At 44.5% G+C, this 21,758-nt stretch overlaps 1 non-coding gene across 1 annotated transcript; it reads right to left on the reverse strand.

Annotated features, from left to right (window-relative positions):
* Nucleotides 1-1,576: 1,576 nt before the first annotated feature.
* On the reverse strand, nt 1,577-1,647 carry Trnag-gcc (transfer RNA glycine (anticodon GCC)). Its single transcript has one exon. It is a non-coding gene; the product is annotated as a tRNA-Gly (tRNA).
* Nucleotides 1,648-21,758: the final 20,111 nt, after the last annotated feature.

Genomic DNA, 21,758 nt, shown 5'->3' on the forward strand with positions numbered 1-21,758 from the left:
AGGGGATGCACCAACCTCTCCATCGCACCTATTCATTGGGTTGCGATTTCACCCAAATCCATCCTCCCAGCGTCATTTACCTCGGAGTTAAATTTTTGGAGACCGAAAACCGTTTGTCGTTCAAAGCGGCTGCGAGTTTCTCTCGGATGCGTTGTCGGAAGGAGGCGAAGGGAGGCTGATGTTGTCGCAGGTGGACAGTAATTTATCGTGAGTGAAATAAAGCCGGAGATGCGCGTTCGAGTTCGATTGGCATCGGCAAAAGGGGGCACTTTCTGGGGTGGAGAAGGGAGGATAGGGGAGGGCTCGTTGGTTTTGATTTTCAGACTGGATGCAGCCGATGCATGATTGCAGTTGACGGGCTGTGGGCTGGGTTTGGGCGGGCTATGTAATTGGAGAGGTACTTTGTAGTAGTAGAACACAAGGATCTCTCCATTAGCGGACAAGCAATACAAGCGGATAGCGAAAGTTGCACGGGAAATAGAAATCGGGTGGCGTTAACCCTTCAAGTGCAAGTAGTGGAAAATGTAACAAATTGTATGATCCAAGTCACTCAAGTATAAACCACTCGGAGATGCTTAACTCGTGAGATAGTTCTTAGTGATCCTGGTTACTACTTACATTACGATCAATCGGATGCACTTTACGGGTTTACAGATTGCTGATGGCAGAAAAATGCAGCTGCAGCCACAGAGAGTCTCAACCGATAATGCCAACTAAGCCTAATCCCGCCTTTTCCGTTCGAATTATGAGCGAATGAATCCATCACGATGCTGCACACAACCATCATCAATCCAATGTGCCCATTCAAAGGCGATCGGTAAAAAAAGATGCCACGGAAATTCTACGATGCCCGTACTGATTACAACCTGTGTACCCGGATGGAAGGATGGAAAGACATGTGGCCAATATGTCAAATCATCATCCACCCGCCCCCGGTAGATGATGATGCCGTTGCGTAACCGCGTGTCACTGTTGCCCGTACCGAAAATCCCAATAATTCGCCCGACGAACCGAACACAGACGGTAAATTGGCGTTCCGGGCGTGGCGTACGCATGGGATGAAATAAGCGTGGTCGGACCCCGTACTACCCAACCACATCGTAGTGCATCGATGCGTAAGGGAGGCTGATATGCACCTTGGCCATTGTCTGTTGGGTTGCAGAACGCAGGGCAGAACGGGCAGGATCACTCAGTCAAACCGGCGATAATGATGTTTGCGAATAATGTTGCCATACCCGGGTGCTGCAACTGAAGGGGGTTCAAAGGAAGGAGAGCGAGAGCACACGGGAATTCGCTTCCGAGTCAGCGGTATTTGCGTGTGGCATTTACAGCTTCTGTACAGTTATCGGGTGAACATAGGATTACAAAACCCGAACGGGAATGGATGGCGTGGATGGCCGTGCGCCAGAGGTTTAGTAAAGGTGAGGGGAGACATGGGCATATAATGTGTATATCGTTGAAGGATTGTGTTTACAATGCGGTAATGATGACGGGCAAACGATAACGATGAGTTTAACCCTGAGAGGCAACTAATTACAACAAGAGTTGCGTTGTAGTAAAAAAGAAAATTCCAATTTGCATCGGCCGGGAATCGAACCCGGGCCGCCCGCGTGGCAGGCGAGCATTCTACCACTGAACCACCGATGCGTGTTGAGATGAGGCTATTAAAAAATCATTTGGTGAGAGATTATATTCATAGAGCTTATCACACCTCACAGTGCGTGCTATACTTGGTGTGTTGGTTGTATTTCTGTCTTTTTGCTATCGTTGATGATTTAAGTGTCTAATTTTAGCTGTTGTCATTGTGAAGTGATTTTATAATAGAATTGGCACCTTCTTTCGCCGAATTTCTATATTTATTCATTTTCTTCGGTGACATGCCCAGTATGTGCTGTACTATTTACTACCAAAAAACATTTACTGATCATGGAGAATGATTGAAGAACACTCTAGAGATCATGTTGGTCCCACAATTTTTGTCAAGTAACCTAACCGTATTGCACGAAAAAGTAATTTTATTCGTAAGTTAAGATAGTTACCGAATATTTCTGGTTCTGAGCTGTATAAAATCGTTCTTTTAAATTTTCTTAATAGTAAAGTATGAATTTGCAAGAAATCATGATGAAATAATTTGCAAAACTTACCCTGTTTGTACAGCTACATGCGTTCCACCATCGTATGAGCATAACAGCGAGCTAATTGTGTTACGTACTGTGGTAATAAATTACGATAAGTAACACATTTTTTGACCATTTGCTTCATAATTCTAATTTATGGCTCCATTATACGCCCCTAAATTGTGAAGCATGCTCACTGCAATATATCTTTCCACCATTAAACACGTGATGACGTTGCATCCCACTGCCAGCTAATCTACACGGTTTCATCCATTTTCACCGACCTTCTGCTGGCGGGATTTTGATGAGGCATCTTTCATCGGCAACTACAGCCCCAATTAATCGCCACCCGGAAACAATCAGATGCATCTCACCGCAGCCGGGTTTTGCCGACCTCAAGCACAATGTGGACACCGACCGTACGCGCTCCTTTGACCACTGGACCCTGGCGTCCGTGTGTACGGCGCGTATTGATGAATCGGTTTTCCGGATTCGGTCGCACTGATGCCTACCGAGCGACAAACAACGTGATAAGACGAACCTGTGTCCGAGAAGGTGTTCAAAGTGATTGAATGTGACGTACAGCAGTACGTACTCATTGGCTGTAGGCTGAAGCGCTCAACCCGGAGCAATAAATTAGCAGCCTGCATCGGAAAGGAGCTTTACTCATTTCATTGTGTTGACTCACCCACCACACATTCTCGTTGAGTTCTAATCGATTCCGGCCCCGAAGCCGAACAGCTTCGATGCACATTGTAGTGATGAATCGGAATTGACAGTTTTAATGGTGTTGTGGCACACGTTGAACATATTAAGCAGTTACACTAAAATGAATTCTGAAGTTTAATATTTCTGCCCGCTTTTTCAATTGCCGGTAAACATAAACGTGTTAATACGCTCTATTTTTAACGCCCCAGCAAATCAGCTTCAAGGTGTTATATTTTTATCTCCTTACGCTACGTTTTCATTCCCTCCGGATACCCGATGCATTCCTGGACCTGGCTTCTCCTGTCTAATGTTTCTACCTTTTTTTTTGCCCTGGAACACACAAAACAACGAGCGAGATCTCTCCTAAATGAAGTGCTAAAGATGTCAAACAGCGGCGTTAATGCAACGTGAATTATCAATTAACATTCCACTTCCATGCCGCCAGCTGGGTTAGACTGGGGTGGAACCATGTGTCCCCCTACCCCCTAGGTTTCCTCCTACCTCCCCACTCTAAATCCTTCTCCAGACTCACACACATATCGCCGTCTGTGTGACTCATAACTCACTGGACAAATTGATCGCCAGATCTATGGACGCGTGTTTCGTGAGCTCCCCCCTCACTTCTGTTTCCAGCCCGACTCCAGCCCGAGGAGACACTCCAGCAGCCGTCGTCATGTCGTGGCCGGAAATTCGCTAAAAAAAATGTGTGTCATAGCACTGCCAACCGGGTCGAATGGTTCGAGTTGTTTTTGGCCTAGTTCCGTGCCGTGTAGGTGACTGGACCCTGTGGAGGAGATTTTGCAGCCAGCAATGAGTCTCCTCCACAATGTCCGAGCTGACACACCACTGACCAGTCCGGTCCGAATTCCCTCCGTTGCTAATGTTCCGCCCTTTTATTTTTGTGTGTCGCCGATCTCGTGCCGTGCCGATTTCCGTTGCATTTTAAAATGATTTCTTCATCTCGTACCGACGGAGCGGCGCACGTAGACGCGAGCTATTTTGTCGTCTCAATCTGCAACAACAAAGCCGCGTGCAATAAAGTATATGCGCGATCGGTCGTTCCCTGTTTCTCTGTACCTTTGGCTGGGTGTCCTCTGTCCGGGCCCCTTTCCCAGAACTGGTCCAGCCGTCAGCGGGTGGGCCCTGGCGGTAAGATCCATTACCATTACCGCCAGGGGTTTGAACCTGGGTCGCTTGTCGCTTGTGCTTGCGGTCCGACCGGTTGATTCATCACCTCTCGGACAGCCATACTGGCTGTCGGTATGGAAATGGAAATGAAAATGTAATAACGCATTAGAAACGCGAACGCGCGCTGATTGAATGCTGAATGGAGCGGAGCTTGATTTAAATGTGAATCGAAATCGAATGAAAGTGATCGGTTGTGGTGAGGGACGTTATTTTTGTGTGACCCAATAAATTGACGTCTTCGGTGCCTACTTGAAAGGGAGCAATCGATCTATGAATCATATTCCTTGTCACGTGTTTTTTTTTTGCTTTTATAAAGTCCATTCAACGTGAACGTGTTGAATTCGCACAGAAAACATTTTAAACCTACAACTTTTAAACTGTTCCTGCAGTTCAGGCAAAAAAAATGAAAGAAATTAATGACTATTCCGACACGTCATTCGTCAAATGACGCAATGCACAACACCCACTGGTTAGGGCGCATAAATCACCGTGTGGCGACCGATGTTGGCGGGTATACCTTCCCACAGGAAAGGCGTCAAACATTCCACATTCCACTGACGGACTCATAAGTCGTAAGCGAGCGCGCGCTCAACAAAAAATAATAACAGTTGCTTTTTGAGGTAGAAGTATAACAATGTAGTTGGACACATTGTTTAAACTTCAAACTTTTACACTAAATTTTCTCCATCGTTTCTTTTAGAGTATTTTTTTTAATAACTATTCATAACTATTTCTAAATCTCATAGAGCATCGTAATAACTTAAAACCATTTAATCTATTACAGTTGCGAATTTTAGCTCATAATACACAACCTGAAGGCTATTCCACCAAATCCACAAATCATTGTTTTGGCATGGACTTCGCATACATCAGAATACAATGGCGAATATTCGATAGCTTTTAAATCGCAGGCATCTAAATAGAGAACCTCGTTGTCTTTGTAACTTGGTATTTCGTTAGTTATTTCCAATTCTAACATATCGAAGTCGTAAAACCACATTCATCAACTTCGAAACGTCGAACTGCTGTTTGGATAGATATTGAACGATACATTGATTAATTTACGTCCTGTTTGACTTTCGCCTTAAAACAAACAGCAGTAAGTACCACGCGTCTTATCGTGCTGCTTCTCATCATTAACCGGGCAGCGGTTCTCCCTGCCCTCGGCTCAGGTTACTGCACCTGCTCGTTGTCCCACCCGGGACCCGGGACCCGGGAGTCCCACCGTTACTCCAGATGAAAGCTATCTGATGCTTTCCCACACTCGTTCGCGGTTCGTGTGTCGTTCGCCAACGGGTTCCCTGGTGCCCTGATGGTACGATAGACCCCGAAGACGGGATGACCGTTGACCAAGTGGATCGCGTGATCCGACACCCAGCGCGCCCGGTGCTGGAAAAGCTTTCGCGTGATGCCAGGAAAAGCGCGTGTGAAAGTTGCCCTTTCGCGCCTCGCGTGCCAAAGTCGAATCGCGTGCTCGTCGTGCGGCCACAGTTCCTGTGAGTGGGTGCTGCCCTCTTCGCTGTGTTGCGCTGAATCCTGAGGCCAAAGATGTGATAAGCGTTAAAGGAAAAGGGGGTTGGGAAAATAGAATGAATGCGATTCTTACCCTTGGAAGCGGCCGCGATAGGTTGGACAGTGCTTCCTTCCGTTGTGCTAATGCTCCCTTTTTTGAGGAATAATATAACACGCTTTTTAGGTGTGTGTTTGGTTAGCTTTTGGTCGCTATCCTTCTCGGCACTCGTTACGCAACACCGTTCACGTCGAATCATTCGCGCACGAGTGGGTTGGTGCCGTATCGTGTCGTGCCGGTCCCATAATCCAATCCAATCCATCGGGACCGGGCCGAGTCGGGTCGGTCGGTCCATCGTGTTTTGTGTTCGTCGTGCGAGCTTTTTGATCGATTCGATTCGATTAAAATGCGTTCCAAAGCGCGGATTTCGAACGGATAGGCCGGGCCAAAGCGCAAGAGCGAATCAGCTTCAAAGTTGGTACCCGAGGACGAGGAGAGTCCGTCGTTGGCGAGGTGGAGCAATTTATGCTGACTTCAAGAAAAGTAAACCCGGCAAAGAAGAGCCAAGGAAGAAAAGGAAAATGTTAAATAAAGCGAACACAAACGAGCGTACAGCAACAGCAACACGCGGCAACGGGCGCGTACCAAACATAATCTACAAACCGTTCGAACTTTGAACCGATCTCCATCGATGGTCTCTCCCCCAACCGGTACACTGGTTGTGTCCAGGGTCCGGTTCGTCGTGTCCATTCGTCCATCGCCGCTTTAAAGCGCCTATCGACCCACTTTTTTTGTTCCCGTAGTTCGCTCGCGCGACTAAACGCTCACGCACCGTCCTGTGTGCAGAAGGAAACCCGGCACCGTGGGAGATATGCGACCCGTGCCCGGGCCCCGGTTTTGATGTGCAAAACTTTTAATGACCAATGAACATTAAACGGTACGCACTTCAAAAATCAATCGCTCAGTTCGATCCGTCCTCTTCTCCTTCTTCTTGTTGGCCGTGAGGATTTATTTTAAACGCGATGCTGGCCGGTACGGCACTGGAAGGGAAATTTATGTCCACAGCAGAACAGCGAATTGGAACAAATGACGTTTGTTCAGGGGAAAATGGTACATAAATATTGAAGAGTGAACTTTTCTTTGTGATTCTTTGTGGGTATTACGTCGGTTTTATGTTTTATTTTTAAAAACACCCATCGGTTCCGCTCTCCGCAGTCACATGTGCGTCTGTGTGTCGATGCCTTTCTAATTAATATTTTTTCCCTGTGGAAGGAATGCATTCCTATCGACGTGCGCTCTTCCCCTGCTAATGAGGTCGATTTATTATTTCTCGCCCGTGGAAATTGGAATTCATGAGTTCCCGAACTTTTTCGTTGAAGCGAAGAAAAATACATTCCATTGCGTAATGGAAAAACGCGTAACCGAGTTCTAATTTTATTGTCTCCACACCTTCCTTTGCGTTGCTTCCGATATTCCAACGGAACTAGGTTTGAAAGGTTGTTAATTAGTTAGGCATTTCCTGGTGCCCCAGCTGAATGCTGCATCGCACTGAAGAAGCCCTAGTCCCCTTCTATAGAGGCACGTGACAATTCGGCTGTACATTCCACATTCGAACTCGTGTGGCCCTCTGGTCTGACATGAACCACCGAATTTCGGTATCGGTTACTTGATGGAAGTGATTTTGACACTCCGAGGAAGCAGTAAATGGGATGCATTACTCAAACACATATTTAAAGATGGAATGTGGAGCCGGGGGGTTGTGTGACTTAAATTGAATTGAGGAAAATTCAGTGAGTTTATATTTTTATATAATCATTTAGGTCAGTAGCATTCCTTCTAGTTCTTGTTCTACGAACACGTGAAGTCGTATGCTTTAGTGTGCTAACCCTCACCTAATGGAAAACCTTTATGCCAACCAGAGGGGCGGATTTACACTTTTCGAGGCCCCTTGCGATGGTACCTAATACAATCTACAATACAATAGCAATCTTATATCCGTATGCTTGAAAATAAATAAATGTATCATTTCAATTTTATTAAGTATCATTTAAATTTCTACGCTAATAAGAATCTCCAAAATGTGCTATATTATTTAGAATCATGCAGTTACATTGTCTACAATATTTCTGAATTATTTTAATTGCAAACAATGAACGTGCTTCTACCACATTAAAATATAGGCTTTCTTCATTCTTCTTTACAGACACAACAACCTCGAGAGGCCTAGAACTGTGCTATTTCTGATTTGCTTTGACTTCTTTGCAGCTGGATAGTCGGTCCTTACTATGGAGGATAGGTCCGGATGGGATTTTGGATCGGTCCGCTCTTGTGAAAACCGACATCACTACCAAAAATACCATCGGCCACCCCAAAGATGGGTATATTCAAACATACTTTAACTAACATTACAGTCAGGTATGTATACTAAGAATGGTTCATCATATTACCCATTTTATTTTATATATTTTACTTTTAACGTCTCTAGTGCCTTTTTTCTGAAGCTTTGAAGTATAAAACTAATTATTTGATTTACAAAACAATTACAGTCTGCAAACAAAATTTTAAGATTCAAATCTCATAACTTTCTATCAGCTGCTGCCTCAAGAACAGTACAATAATTTAAAACCATTTGCTAATAAGCTATATTTCAATGTTTGACAGCACATGTGAATGTGAAAAAACAAACATTTTCAAAAATGAAGTTTACAAAATCCCATTAGAGATCATTAGGGCTCATTCAATTATTACGTAACGCTGATAGGGGGGGGGGGGGGAGGGAGGAGTCAGTACCAGCGTTACGATTTGTTACATAAGGGAGAGGGGGGGTTTAACTTTTTGTTACGTAACATATAATAAGATTATACTTAGATTCCCACTTCATAGTATATGTATGGAAAATTTACTTATTTAAGGGATTTTTATACAAACTCTATATTACCTATCTACTTTTCGATTATTTAAAGGTCAAGTTTCTTGGTATCTTTTGATACCCACTCATTGATATCTTCTGATGTCCACTCAGATGGTGATTTTGGAATCCTGTGTGTTGTAGTGGATCCAGTATGCATCCATTGTCACATAGCAAGCATCGTCGACTATTAAAACTTACATTGAGCTTGAAGAGCTCTAAATAGACTCAGAATGATGCATCCAAGATATCCACTATCGTAAAGAGTTTCATACAATCATACATCAATCATTAACCATACATCAGTTAATTATTCGATATCATTTAGTGCTCGGAAGCTGATTCAGGGTACAATTAATAACTTTCAACAACTATAACGTGCAACATCGTGCTCGGTGCTTGTATGGCCGTGTTTGAAGTCAGCATACCGGCTAAAATTGTTGGGTCAACTATTCTGTACGACTGTAGGTTCGTCGTACAACTCATAGAGCTCATCATTGTAGCGGCTCCATTGTCCTTCCACACATACGGAACCAAAAAACCTTCTGAGCATCTTCCTCTCGAACTCGGCTAAAAGGGTTTCGTCAGTTTTGGACAAAGTCCATGTCTCACAGGACTAAGTAAGTACTAGAGCTATATAAGTTCTATATGCTTCCAGCTTCGTACAACTGAAAATTATTTACTAAATCTACTTTACCAATAAATGTATTTATACTTTCGTTATTTTTTTAGATCCTTTAAATCTGTGTTTTATCAAAAAAAAAATTAGTTAAAAAAGAGAATGAATAATGAGAATTAACAGAAGACAACTACGCAAAAGAAAGGTTGCTGGATACATAAGAAAGGAATAGTACTGATAAATAATTTACGTGCGAATTCTTTCTCTAAATAGATTACATCGATTCGTCATGTAATATAAACTTTAAAACGAGCTTCTTAAGCTTCTCTCAGTGGACGATTAGCTAATGAATCCTTCGTTAGGGATCTGTGGTGTCAAAGACTTTTTTACGAAGCGTCTTCCAGAAATTACTATCTTTAACCAGAACTTATCCGGCCTAGGTTTAGTTCACTTTGTACATGCCAATGATGAATTATATTGATGAAAGATACGGACAGCTGAAAACAAACATGGTTAATGAAGTATCGTACGCACAATCGTAGTTGTATACATTGAAGTGGGTTCTAAAACCGCTTCAAAATATTAGCAACGAACAAGCAAGTCAACCTGGCGTGAGTAGTATATTTATTAGGCAGTTGTTGTTTGTTTCTTTTTGCATTAGTCGAAACACGATGGAATTACATGGATTACTTAAGAAAATTTCATTTTTTTTAAACAAGGGGGGGGGGAGGGTCAACGAAATGTTACGTAATTAATGGAGGGGGGTTGCGTCCAGTGTTACGTTTTGTTACAATAGCGGGGGAGGGGGTCGAAAATTGACAGTTTTTGCGTTACGTAATAATTGAATGAGCCCTTATTAACTGATGACCATCGGCAATGATAATTAATGATAGGATGCAAATTATTTGAACCTCGTTTAGAGGATATAATGGCTGAAAAAAAAAAAATATAATCAATCGCATTGATTGATAATATTTACTGATTCTCCTGTATCTAGAATTTTGTAATGGAATTAATCGAGTGAGCTAATAAAAAAATGTATTCTCCTGGCTTCAATTTGGCCCTTTGTCTCAAAAGTTCGCCGGTCACTGCTCTAAACTGAATCTGAACCTGCTTCTTGTTTAAGGAACATTTTACAGTTTCAACTTATGTTCTTCTTAAGTGTGAAAGGAAGCTATTCGTGTGGATAATGAAATTGAATTAAGAATTCACCTTCGACCTTTAAAACACGTGTTGCCACTTCTTTACCAGCTAATATATTCCTTCGTCCAAGACTCCTACATGTTAGCTTCAATACGTGCAACTATAAGGTAGAAGTCAAGACCACATCCCACGTGGACATTGAAGTTTTTTTCATATCCCAACTGTCTGTTGGGGGGTGCCTTTTGCATTGAAAATCCCTACAATATTCTTTCAATCTGGAGAGATTTGTGTTTTAAACAGGGCTTATGCTAAGCCCTGCACTATATGGGATTAATTCATAACTCTTCCGGTGTGCCATCACCAGCACGAGCCATCCCCAAATTCAATCATACCACCCCCCATAAACACTGCACCGCACATGTCAACGTATGCATCACAGAGCAAATTTCTGCCAACTAGGAGGGAAAACGGGCAAAAAAAGGAAGAACTTTCCACTTACAACAACATACGCTTTACCGTCGGCTTAGCTTTGAAGCAAGCTTCAATTAATTGTACAACAATCTGATCCATGGCTCGTTCCGCATCGCTTGCGCCAAATAGTATTCATCAAAACATCATCCACAATTTCCTTACATCAGCACACAGCAGCAACAAATCAAAAAAACAAATTGTACAAATAAAAACCGAAAAACAACTGTTTGGTTGACGAGTTGTTCATTAAAAATGTTGAGCCTGCCACGAAATTACCACCAGCCCACCCGCCTGGTCCCGTAACTATCTGTTGGCACGATCAGCCAATTCGTCTATTGCCATCAAAGGGCACTCCATAGTCGTCTGGATGTTGTATGTGGCGGTTTGTTGTTTTTGTTATCCTTATTGCTATTGAGGCTGGTTGTTTGCTGTGTGCAGATATTTTTGGGCTTGTGGAATGTTCCGTTCCGTTCTACATTCTGCAGCGCTTCTCGGTGGTGGTGGAGGGGGAATTTTCACGTACGCGCGATCCTTATTCAACCGAGCAAAGGAGAGGCATATAGAATCTGTGCAGAATTTTCCGTTTTTTTTTCCTCCATCAATGCGCCCGGAGCGGGCTCCCCGGGGTAGGAGGAGACGGTATTGTCATGCACTTTTTGGAGGACCTCCGGACCCGATGCCAGGTTAGTTTTTTGCACCGGACACCCTGGGAAAGAGCACCGCAGCAAGTGTGTATTATTTTTTATAATCCCGCACTAAAACCAGCCGCCGGATGGATGGGTTCCTTTGGGGAGGTTTTTTTTTGTTTGTGTCACTGGAGTCCCATCCAGTTTTTAGTGCTTCGGCAAACATTGCGGGCGACCCCGGGGTCGACATTGCCCCTATTGCCGCTTTATGGTACACAGTACACAGATTGGTGCAGTAATAGTTGGCAGCAGACACAGCAAGCCACCACTGAGCTGTACATTCATTCAATAAATACATACACGCATACCGGATGGATCGGACCGAACGCAACGGGAGCAGGTACGCTATGGACACGAAATTAAAATATCCAACCGGGACCATAAACTGTACTGGCAAGGGTGACGATTCAAAGCTAGTTCTATAAGCCTTTTTTTGACGCCCATCCCGCCCGGGTCGCGTGTGTTCCCATGCGATGGTTTCGTTTGGTTGGTGCTGTTTGTCGATCGGGGGCGCTCTAATTCTGCTGCTCCAAACTTCCCCGATGGCCACCACCGGGGACCGTTTGGAAAATGAAAAGCTAACAAAACCGGGACAAAACAGACACATTCTCCGCGCTTTGCTGTGCACAGATCTGCCCCTCGTCGTTGTTGGAACGACGCTGTTTTGGACGACGCGCTGTTGCACACGCCTGTCGATGACTGTTCATTCTGCATTCTGCCACCCTTGTCCCTTGTTGTGAGGGCAGGCCTGGTGGCCACGTACGACCGTTCATTAATTCACTCTCCGGTGGCTCTGGCGCGGCGAATACTTTGGCGAAGCAGCATAAACCGCTCCAAATGGCCTCAGCTTAGACCATCGACCATGCGTGGGCCCGTGCGATGTTCGCCGAGAACCCGAAAAAAGCGAGCAAATTGAGACCTTACAAAGATCGCCAAAAAAATCACGGTACCTTGCAGAACCCAAAACGACGAAACCCCGATGTTGGTGTGGGATGATTGGCCTGCGGTCAACATTGGACGTGCTCCAACGGCAGAAAAAAAAAACAATATTCCGACGTTGCGCGTACACCAAACCGGCAAATGGATTGATTGTTTGTTTGTTAAATAATAAATATTTAATCGCACTACGTTGTAACGCTACAAAGTCCAACGAACGCGGATGGAAATCCAAAAGCGAACGTCGTACACTTTCGTCCGGTGCGAATTTAAAAAGCGAATAAAAATGATTCGCATTTCGCGTACATTGAATTCCACTGTCTAAAAGCAATCGGTACCCAATTTGGGCACGCTTTTTGATGGTAGAATTCTATTCCGGCGGCACAATACAGGCAGGCCACCACCACCATCACCATCATCATCAACATCGTCATCATCATCGTGAAAGACAAGCAATATTTGGGAATATATCCCGAGGTGCTGCTGTCTTCTGGATGGAGTGTAAAACTAACTGTCATAATTGTTATGGCTATGGCGAAAGTTTGCAATATAAATTATAAACTTCCAGCGTGACGACTCTTCCCCAACGCAGCACTCGTCACAATACCCCTGCGTTTCGGCATCAGTTGGCTGGCCGTTGTTGGCTTTTCCCATCGACACCACGCTCCATTATGTATTTCCTGGGGTAGGGGAACGGGGGCCTGATATCTCAACTGGAGGGTGGGTAGCAAGTCCACAGCGAGTAGTCCTGCCCCAAAAGTCTCCTGCTCCATTTTTATTAATATTTAATCAGCAACTCGCATTTGCATTCGCTTTAAATTTGAATGAATATTATAATCGAGCGTACCGCGATATTTTCCACCTTTCTGCGGGGACTGTCACACCACGCTCGCTCCAAAGAGACGCATTTTTGAAGGTTACTTCCGAAACAAAACATCCGACCAACATTGCGAGCCGCCGGAAACAGAACGACAAACGGGGTTATAATATTAAACCGAACGTATAACCAAGGATGCTTGGAAGTGGCTCGGAAGAATAGGGTAGGACATCTGTAAAATGCACACCCGCTCTTCCAAGGCAAACGTCTAGTGTTCGGGCATACGGACGCAATATTTTAAGCGGGCCTTCTGCGATATTCCATTGAAGAATGAATTAAATTCTCGCTTCAGTCGATTTCATCTGCTTTGAAATGAATTTCCTTCCTCAGGACGCCACCGTTCGCCGGAAGTATACCGAGCAGTGTTCTCATCTCGATTCCAACAAACTGAAGACTGCCCAAAATCCAGCACGCTGACGGCTTGCTTTTGGGGGATTGGATTGTACGAGGCACACGAGAAACGAACCGCAGGTTCTAGTAGCTCATGAAATCCAGGCCACATTCCTCACGTCCTGCAGGAGGAGTCCGTCAGTAAGTACACCCTCAAGAGTGGTCGGGAGAGCTCGAAATCGACCAGCGCCCGGGCCGGGATGCCTGGTGCTCAGCTGTTTTGACGTCGAAATAATTGAAATAATTACCAATCCATTAAAATGTAATTACGATTTAATTATATTTAGAAAACAGAAAGGGGACACTTCCCGTTCGCTTCGGAACAGGGAAGAACGGGCACTTTGTATCTGTGCATTGAAGTACACGACACGATGGAGCATTGTCTCGCAAATTGGGGAGTAGACCCGTGCTGAATACTCCGTCTATCAGCCTACGTCCTAAGGCTGCGTCCAGCAGCGTTCGGATTGAGTTGAAGTCAACTCCAAAAAAAAAAAAACCAAAGCCTCACTCACACATAAAAACCTGAACAAAGCAAAAACAACAAACACAAGTGTGAGAGGCCGTTTGGTGGTTTTGTGGGGCCCGTATGGCTACACCACGCCACCCGTAGTGCAGGACTCGTCAGGCAGGATAATCGATAATCTGATTGGTATGTTGCTTTCTTGCGTTTGTGGTTTTTTTGAGATGGGATGTGAAAAAAAGGATCCCCACTCACTGTTTGGTGCCCCAACATCATCCCCAACTCAATTACCACATCATTCGAGTATCCCTTTTCTCTCTCTCTCTCTCTCTCTCTCTCTCTCTCTCTCTCTCGAGTTAGAGTTCATTAATTCTAATAACGCATTGACAATCGGAATATTGGTTTTTGGTTTATCCGGAGTCCTTTTTTTACGGCATGCCGAAGGGTTTTGGTCACTTTGGAACCTAAAAGAGAAGGTTTTGTTGGGGGATGGGTTGAATCCGTTCCCAAACCAACCGGGTCTACGGGGAAAAATGCAGAGAAACTACTCCAGGATGGCGTAAAAACGGCATCGAAAGTGAGACCTCATGCGGTTGGTACGTGCCACCCATACGAAACATGCTTAAACCGAGCGAAACGTTCCGATTTTTATCTGCTTTTGTCATCGAAATCTTTTTCCGGTTCCGGGCACTGTTTTCCTTCCAAGGGCAATGGACACATGGATGATGGGGCTGCTGGTGTGAGAGAAGATAACGGTTCGACACAGTCTTTCGATCTTTGATTGGGTATGTATGCAGATTAAACGAGTTCGCAATAATATATTTGCTGTGATGCAAAATTTAACAAAGGAAATATGAAATGTTAAGCAGAACACAGAGCCTTCATTTACGTAGGCCACACTAATGGAACGGAATTGGATATTTCCTTTTTTACAGGAAAGAATACATCACCGAGAACGAAATAAGTAGTAGTGAAATATCCCTTCATCTTGTTCCGTTTTAGTTTAGTGTGAGTATATCGGTAGAAGCGGAGCGATTCCTCTGTCTCTTTCCATCCGATAAACTCTCCGTCGTCGTACAAAAAATACTAACAAAATGAACAGTTTTCTTATTTGTGATACCAAGAGCTAATCCTCCGCACGATATAGTAGATCCCATAGTCGTCGTTTCTCGCGATCGTTCTCACGAGTATGATAGAATGCGATTGTGGCTCGTTTGAATGGCATTTCGCATCTGCGGATGGGAAGTTCGAGAGAGATCGCGGAAGCTTTCCATTTCTTCCATTTCACTTGCACTTCAGCGACAAGAGATGTGCGCGCTGAGTAAGAGTGAGTGAGTGAGTTGAGACCTTCGAGAGAGTGAATGAGTATAAATCAGCACGAAGAGTTTTTATGGCTCCTTTAACCACTCTTTTGCATTTATACTCACTCTCACTCTCTGTGCCGACTAGAAATTCACTCAGGAGTGAGTAAGACACTTCGATCAGAAGGAAATGTTATCCCAAAACATCGAAAAAGTAACAGGAGCGAAGAACACGCGTGGAGGTAACATTTTATTAATTTTATACCAACTTCAGCATGTTTATCACCCGTGATCGAACACTGTGATTGGACGAAAAGTTTATCCCGAAAATCGGAAAAGTATCAGGAGCGAAAAACACGCATGGAGGTAACACTTTATTATTTTTCTATTTTTCATTTTTTTAACAGGAGCGAAGAACAGGCATGGAGGTAACACTATATTACATTTCCAATGAACTTCAGCATGTTTATCAGCCGTGTTCGGACACTTCGATCGGACGGAAATTTTATCCCGAAAATCGGAAAAGTAACAGGAGCGAAGAACACACATGCAGGTAACATTTTAATAAACCTAAACGTCCTTTTACACGGAAAAGCATCCTCCTGCGTTGGATGCTCTCCTGCTATCAGGAGCTTGAAAAACTGGTAATTTTGGCGAGTTTTCTGTCATGATCGACACGGAAAAGCACCCTCCTGCGTTGGATGTATCAGGAGCTTGAAAAACTGGTAATTTTTGTCAAGTTTTCCGTTTCGATTGATACGGAAAAGCATCCTCCTGCGTTGGCTGCTCTCCTGGTATCAGGAGCTTGAAAAACTGGTAATTTTTGGCGAGTTTTCTGTCTCGATTGATACGGAAAAGCATCCTCCTGCGTTGGCTGCTCTCCTGGTATCAGGAGCTTGAAAAACTGGTAATTTTTGGCGAGTTTTCTGTCTCGATCGACACGGAAAAAGCATCCTCCTGCGTTGGATGCTCTCCTGGTATCAGGAGCTTGAAAAACTGGTAGTTTTTGGCGAGTTTTCTGTCTCGATTGACACGGAAAAAGCATCATCCTGCGTTGGATGTATCAGGAGCTTGAAAAACTGGTAATTTTTGGCGAGTTTTCTGCTTCGATTGACACGGAAAAAGCATCCTCCTGCGTTGGATGCTCTCCTGGTATCAGGAGCTTGAAAAACTGGAATTTTTGGCGAGTTTTCTGTCTCAATTGACACGTAAAAGCATCCTGCTGCGTTGGATGCTCTCCTGGTATCAGGAGCATGAAAAACTGGTAATTTGTGGCGAGTTTTCTGTCTCGATTGACACGGAAGAAGCATCCTTCTGCGTTGGATGCTCTCCTGGTATCAGGAGCTTGAAAAACTGGTAATTTTTGGCGGGTTTTCTGTCTCAATTGACACGGAAGAAGCATCCTCCTGCAATGGATGCTCTCCTGGTATCAGGAGCTTGAAAAACTGGTAATTTTTGACAAGTTATCTCTCACGATCGACACGGAAAAGCATCCTCCTGCGTTGGATGCTCTCCTGGTATCAAGAGCTTGAAAAACTGATAATTTTTGGCGAGTTTTCTGTCTCGATTGACACGAAAAAGCACCCTCCTGCATTGGATGCTCTCCTGGTATCAGGAGCTTGAAAACTGATAATTTTTGGCGAGTTTTCTGTCTCGATTGACACGGAAATAGCATCCTCCTGCGTTTAATGCTCTCTTGGTATCAGGAGCTTGAAAAACTGATAATTTTTGGCGAGTTTTCTGTCTCGATTGACACGGAAAAGCATCCTCCTGCGTTGGATGCTCTCCTGGTATCAGGAGCTTGAAAAACTGGTAATTTTTGGCGAGTTTTCTGTCTCGATTGACACGGAAAAAGCATCCTCCTGCGTTGGATGCTCTCCTGGTATCAGGAGCATGAAATACTGGAATTTTTGGCGAGTTTTCTGTCTCGATTGACACGGAAAAAGCATCCTCCTGCGTTGGATGCTCTCCTGGTATCAGGAGCTTGAAAAACTGATAATTTTTGGCGAGTTTTTTGCCTGGATTGACACGGGAAAAGCATCCTCCTGCGTTGGATGCTCTCCTGGTATCAGGAGCTTGCAAACTTGGTAATTTTTGGCGAGTTTTCTGTCTCGATTGACACGGAAAAAGCATCCCCCTGCGTTGGATGCTCTCCTGGTATCAGGAGCTCGAAAACCTGGTAATTTGTGGCAAGTTTTCTGTCATGATCGACACGGAAAAAGCATCCTCCTGCGTTGGATGCTCTCCTGGTATCAGAAGCTTGAAAACCCGGTAATTTTTGTGGAGTTTTCCGTCTCGATTGATACGGAAAAGCATCCTCCTGCGTTGGATGCTCTCCTGGTATCAAGAGCTTGAAAAACTGGTAATTTTTGGCGAGTTTTCTGCCTCGATTGACACGGAAAAAGCATCCTCCTGCTTTGGATGCTCTCCTGGTATCAGGAGCTTGAAAAACTGGTAATTTGTGGCGAGTTTTCTGTCTCGATTGACACGGAAAAGCATCCTCCTGCGTTGGATGCTCTCCTGGTATCAGGAGCTTGAAAAACCGGTAATTTGTGGCGAGTTTTCTGTCTCGATTGACACGGAAAAAGCATCCTCCTGCGTTGGATGCTCTCCTGGTATCAAGAGCTTGAAAAACTGGTAATTTTTGACAAGTTATCTCTCACGATCGACACGGAAAAGCACCCTCCTGCGTTGGATGCTCTCCTGGTATCAGGAGCTTGAAAAACTGGTAATTTGTGGCGAGTTTTCTGTCTCGACCGACACGGAAAAAGCATCCTCCTGCGTTGGATTGTCTCCTGGTATCAGGAGCTTGAAAAACGGATAATGTTTGGCGAGTTTTCTGTCTCGATTGGCATGGAAAAAGCATTTTCATGGTTTGCATGCTCTCCTGGTATCAGGAGCTTGAAAAACTGGTAATTTTTGGCGAGTTTTCTGTCTCGCTTGACACGGAAGAAGCATCCTCCTGCGTTGGATGCTCTCCTGGTATCAGGAGCTTGAAAAACTGGTAATTTTTGGCAAGTTTTCTGTCTCGATTCACACGGAAAAAGCATCCTCCTGCGTTGGATGCTCTCCTGGTATCAGGAGCTTGAAAAACTGGTAATTTGTGGCGAGTTTTCTGTCTCGCTTGACACGGAAGAAGCATCCTCCTGCGTTTGATGCTCTCCTGGTATCAGGAGCTTGAAAAACTGGTAATTTTTGGCGAGTTTTCTGTCTCGATTGACACGGAAAAAGCATCCTCCTGCGTTGGATGCTCTCCTGGTATCAGGAGCTTGAAAAACTGGTAATTTTTGGCGAGTTTTCTGTCTTGATTGACACGGAAAAAGCATCATCCTGCGTTGGATGTATCAGGAGCTTGAAAAACTGGAATTTTTGGCGAGTTTTCTGTCTCGATTGACACGGAAAAGCATCCTCCTGCGTTGGATGCTCTCCTGGTATCAGGAGCTTGAAAAACTGGTAATTTTTGGCGAGTTTTCTGTCTCGATTGACACGGAAAAAACATCCTCCTGCGTTGGATGCTCTCCTGGTATCAGAAGCTTGAACAACTGGTAATTTTTGTCAAGTTTTCCGTTTCGATTGATACGGAAAAGCATCCTCCTGCGTTGGCTGCTCTCCTGGTATCAGGAGCTTGAAAAACTGGTAATTTTTGGCGAGTTTTCTGTCTCGATCGACACGGGAAAAGCATCCTCCTGCGTTGGATGCTCTCCTGGTATAAGGAGCTTGAAAAACTGGTAATTTTTGGCAAGTTTTCTGTCTCGATTGACACGGAAAAAGCATCATCCTGCGTTGGATGTATCAGGAGCTTGAAAAACTGGAATTTTTGGCGAGTTTTCTGCCTCGATTGACACGGAAAAAGCATCCTCCTGCGTTGGATGCTCTCCTGGTATCAGTAGCTTGAAAAACTGGTAATTTGTGGCGAGTTTTCTGTCTCGATTGACACGGAAAAGCATCCTCCTGCGTTGGATGCTCTCCTGGTATCAGGAGCTTGAAAAACTGGTAATTTGTGGCGAGTTTTCTGTCTCGATTGACACGGAAAAAACATCCTCCTGCGTTGGATGCTCTCCTGGTATCAGAAGCTTGAACAACTGGTAATTTTTGTCAAGTTTTCCGTTTCGATTGATACGGAAAAGCATCCTCCTGCGTTGGCTGCTCTCCTGGTATCAGGAGCTTGAAAAACTGGTAATTTTTGGCGAGTTTTCTGTCTCGATCGACACGGGAAAAGCATCCTCCTGCGTTGGATGCTCTCCTGATATAAGGAGCTTGAAAAACTGGTAATTTTTGGCGAGTTTTCTGTCTCGATTGACACGGAAAAAGCATCATCCTGCGTTGGATGTATCAGGAGCTTGAAAAACTGGTAATTTTTGGCGAGTTTTCTGCCTCGATTGACACGGAAAAAGCATCCTCCTGCGTTGGATGCTCTCCTGGTATCAGGAGCTTGAAAAACTGGTAATTTTTGTCAAGTTTTCCGTTTCGATTGATATGGAAAAGCATCCTCCTGCGTTAGATGCTCTCTTGGTATCAGGAGCTTGAAAAACTGGTAATTTTTGGCGAGTTTTCTGTCTCGATTGACACGGAAAAAGCATCCTTCTGCGTTGGATGCTCTCCTGGTATCAGGAACATGAAAAACTGATAATTTTTGGCGAGTTTTCTGTCTCGATTGACACGAAAAAGCACCCTCCTGCATTGGATGCTCTCCTGGTATCAGGAGCTAGAAAAACTGGTAATTTTCGGTCAGTTTTCTGTCTCGATTGACACGGAAAAAGCATCCTCCTGCGTTGGATGCTCTCCTGGTATCAGGAGCTTGAAAAACTGGTAATTTTTGGCGAGTTTTCTGTCTCGATTGACACGGAAAAAGCATCCTCCTGCGTTGGATGCTCTCCTGGTATCAAGAGCTTGAAAAACTGGTAATTTGTGGCGAGTTTTCTGTCTCGCTTGACACGGAAGAAGCATCCTCCTGCGTTGGATGCTCTCCTGGTATCAGGAGCTTGAAAAACTGGTAATTTTTGGCGAGTTTTCTGTCTCGATTGACACGGAAAAAGCATCCTCCTGCGTTAGATGCTCTCCTGGTATCAGGAGCTTGAAAAACTGGTAATTTGTGGCGAGTTTTCTGTCTCGACCGACACGGAAAAGCATCCTCCTGCGTTGGATTGTCTCCTGGTATCAGGAGCTTGAAAAACTGGTAATTTTTGGCAAGTTTTCTGTCTCGATTGACACGGAAAAAGCATCATCCTGCGTTGGATGTATCAGGAGCTTGAAAAACTGGAATTTTTGGCGAGTTTTCTGCCTCGATTGACACGGAAAAAGCATCCTCCTGCGTTGGATGCTCTCCTGGTATCAGTAGCTTGAAAAACTGGTAATTTTTGGCGAGTTTTCTGTCACGATTGACACGGAAAAAGCATCCTCCTGCGTTGGATGCTCTCCTGGTATCAGGAGCTTGAAAAACTGGTAATTTTTGGCGAGTTTTCTGTCTCGATCGACACGGGAAAAGCATCCTCCTGCGTTGGATGCTCTCCTGGTATAAGGAGCTTGAAAAACTGGTAATTTTTGGCGAGTTTTCTGTCTCGATTGACACGGAAAAAGCATCATCCTGCGTTGGATGTATCAGGAGCTTGAAAAACTGGTAATTTTTGGCGAGTTTTCTGCCTCGATTGACACGGAAAAAGCATCCTCCTGCGTTGGATGCTCTCCTGGTATCAGGAGCTTGAAAAACTGGTAATTTTTGTCAAGTTTTCCGTTTCGATTGATACGGAAATGCATCCTCCTGCGTTAGATGCTCTCTTGGTATCAGGAGCTTGAAAAACTGGTAATTTTTGGCGAGTTTTCTGTCTCGATTGACACGGAAGAAGCATCCTCCTGCGTTGGATGCTCTCCTGGTATCAGGAACATGAAAAACTGATAATTTGTGGCGAGTTTTCTGTCTCGATTGACACGAAAAAGCACCCTCCTGCATTGGATGCTCTCCTGGTATCAGGAGCTAGAAAAACTGGTAATTTTTGGCGAGTTTTCTGTCTCGATTGACACGGAAAAAGCATCCTCCTGCGTTGCATGCTCCCCTGGTATCAGGAGCTTGAAAAACTGGTAATTTTTGGCGAGTTTTCTGTCTCGATTGACACGGAAAAAGCATCCTCCTGCGTTGCATGGTCTCCTGGTATCAGGAGCTTGAAAAACTGGTAATTTTTGGCGAGTTTTCTGTTTCGATCGACACGGAAAAAGCATCCTCCTGCGTTGGATGCTCTCCTGGTATCAGGAGCTTGAAAAACGGGCAATTTTTGGCGAGTTTTCTGTCTCGATTGGCACGAAAAAGCACCCTCCTGCATTGGATGCTCTCCTGGTATCAGGAGCTTGAAAAACTGGTAATTTGTGGCGAGTTTTCTGTCTCGATTGACACGGAAAAGCATCCTCCTGCGTTAGATGCTCTCCTGGTATCAGGAGCTTGAAAAACTGGTA

This window comes from Anopheles moucheti, chromosome 3 (genome assembly GCF_943734755.1).
Source record: "Anopheles moucheti chromosome 3, idAnoMoucSN_F20_07, whole genome shotgun sequence".
Taxonomy (NCBI): domain Eukaryota; kingdom Metazoa; phylum Arthropoda; class Insecta; order Diptera; family Culicidae; genus Anopheles; species Anopheles moucheti.